The sequence below is a fragment of the Lissotriton vulgaris genome, chromosome 9, assembly GCF_964263255.1.
Source record: "Lissotriton vulgaris chromosome 9, aLisVul1.2, whole genome shotgun sequence".
Lineage (NCBI taxonomy): Eukaryota > Metazoa > Chordata > Amphibia > Caudata > Salamandridae > Lissotriton > Lissotriton vulgaris.
In genome coordinates, this window is record NC_141697.1 from 554,731,401 (window position 1) to 554,734,034 (window position 2,634).

General features: G+C 46.5%; 1 pseudogene; it reads right to left on the reverse strand.

Annotated features, from left to right (window-relative positions):
- Positions 1 to 576: 576 nt before the first annotated feature.
- On the reverse strand, positions 577 to 1,192 carry LOC147691772 (ribonuclease P protein subunit p30 pseudogene; annotated as a pseudogene).
- Between the last annotated feature and the right edge of the window lie 1,442 nt (positions 1,193 to 2,634).

The window sequence follows — 2,634 nt, forward strand, 5'->3', positions numbered from 1 at the left end:
ATGAGGATCAGTGAATTACAGGTTGCAAGTTACATTTGTTACAAGGCATAATCAAACATAGGATTAAAAATCAGTGTTAAGGTAAATTCGTCAAGGAGGGGGAGGAAGGAGACAAAACAGGGAGACGGGGAGAAACTGTGTCCAATGTCCGGCTGGGTAGGTGACGGCCAAGGGGAAGAACCGGGGCCAATCTCCTCTATAGCTGTCTGTCAGCCCACAGGGCATTGGCCATAAAGCTCGGACTCTGCTGTCAAAGGGAGGGGGAAGAAGGAGACAAAACAGGGAGACGGGGAGAAACTGCGGCCAATGTCCGGCTGGGTAGGTGACGGCCAAGGGGAAGAACCAGGGCCAATCTCCTCTTTAGCTGTCTGACAGCTCCACCGGGTGTTGGCCATAATGCTCGGACTCTGCTGTCAAATGGAGGGGGAGGAAGGAGACAAAACAGGGAGACGGGGAGAAACTGCGGCCAATGTCTGGCTGGGTAGGTGACGGCCAAGGGGAAGAACCAGGGCCAATCTCCTCTATAGCTGTCTGGCAGCTCCATCGGGCGTTGGCCATAATGCTCGGACTCCGCTGTCAAAGGGAGGGGGAGGAAGGAGACAAAACAGGGAGACATTTTTCAGCCGAACACGCTATTTTGACATTCTTTCCTTTGCAGACTTGCATTAAACCAAGTGCATTCGAAATGGTGTATCTTCTCATTGTCGAGTCTTTTATTGCAGGTGTGTAAACAAGATCAAAGAAAAGACCTCTTTCTATTGCTGCATCAATAGGAGGTCTTCGGAAGTAGAAGGGCTGTTTCTCCAGTGCATTGATGCAGATCAGGTCCACACCCAGCGCTGTGCAAGCAGTATGAAACAGTTTCTCTGTCTTTGGAAAAACTGCCACTAGGTCACACAATTTGATCACGCCTGATGAGACTCTTAATGCGTTCATATGAGCAGGGTCGGTAGCTATAATCGTCAATCTGCTAACAATTTTAATAGGCATCGATTTCCCCTGTACAATGGGCAAGGGTGTAAAGATTTCTGATGAAGATAATGGTTTACTAATTTCCACTTTCTTTTCTTGTAAATAGCAACATGATTGATGGCAACAGTTGAATATCCGAGGTGCTGCGCCGTCTCCAGCAACCTCTATAGACCCTTCATATCAGATACCGCAAAATGTTCAAATCTACAAACACGGCCATGCTGATCTACAGAGAAACCAACCAACTATATAGCCTGCATTGTAACACATAGTACATCTTTTGAGAAGGTCAGCGTAAGGTCAATTCTTCGTATCTTCAAAGGCTCAGAAGTACTGGATATCAACTCTAGGTTTCAGTCCACTGGCACTATTCACAGCTCCGTGGACGCTAAGAACCTTGGGCCTCATTTATGAAAAGTGACGCATCGCTGCGTGAAAACATCGATGCGTCACTTTTCACTGCGCACTCCTTGCGACACCAATGATGCGTCATATTTAATGTATGACGCATCATGTCGCAAGGACTTACAGATACGTCAGTATTTCTGACATATCTGTAAACGCAAAAGTGACGCATTGCTGGAGTGTGTCACAAAAGTGACGCAATGCGTCCTTTCACATGGGGAAAGCCCCATGTGAGGCAGGCGCAAGATTTTGACGCAACAGCGTCCTAAAAGTGACGCAGTGAAATCTCATAGATTTCACTGCGTCACTATTACGAGGCTTTTTGCGGAGGAACGCCCCCTCTGCATACATTATACCTGACGCAGGTATAATGTGGCGCAGGGGTTTAAAAAGTGACGCATCTACCTAGATGCGTCACTTTTTAAATATGGCGCAACAAGGCGCATATTTTACGCCGCTGGTGCGTCACAAAAAGTGACGCACCGGCGGCGCAAAACTGACGCAAGGCCTCATAAATAAGGGCCCTTCTATTTGGGATTTGACTCTCAAGGAGTAGAGAGGTTGAGCTGTTAAGGCTTATTCGCGAAGGGCGATGCAGGCTTTGAAACTCAGATATAGATTGCACTTGAAGAACAAACAATCCATCATAGGGTGGAACCAGTGTTATATGTTTATAAAAAGAATGTGCCAGGACAAATAATTGAGATTATCAGCAAAACGATAAGAACACGGCAGAGTGCAGGATTTCTTCAACGGGTTATATAGCTCTTTGGTCTTTCTGCACATGTTGCCGTAGTATCTTCTCGAGAGAAGAGCAGCAGTGTAGCCGTTCATTTAGTGCAGTCAATATGTTACCTGCTTCCAGGTATTGTTGCATCATGTGCTCACGAGTGCCCTAGGGATACTGTGATTGGAAGCATGTCAACCTTTTGAGAAAGAGGGCGCCATCTGAATTTCCCAATCTCAGGGTAACTAACCCAGTCACAAAAGAAGGCCGTCAACCAAGCAACAGAGGATCCCGAACCACAGTTGTTCTCAATCATATTTTCAGCCAGGGGTCCAGGTCTTCCAGCAAGGAGCAGAATTCACCTTTTTGTATCACAAAATGTTCCCCATTTGAAAGCCTTTATCAGTACTCGCTGATGAATGCTACAAGACTTGATCTAAGAGCACATTGGCTTTCCATCCTCTAAAAGGATTCCTGGTTATCAAAACCAAAACTGACTCAAAACTCAACCAGAGTAATGGTGGGGCCCA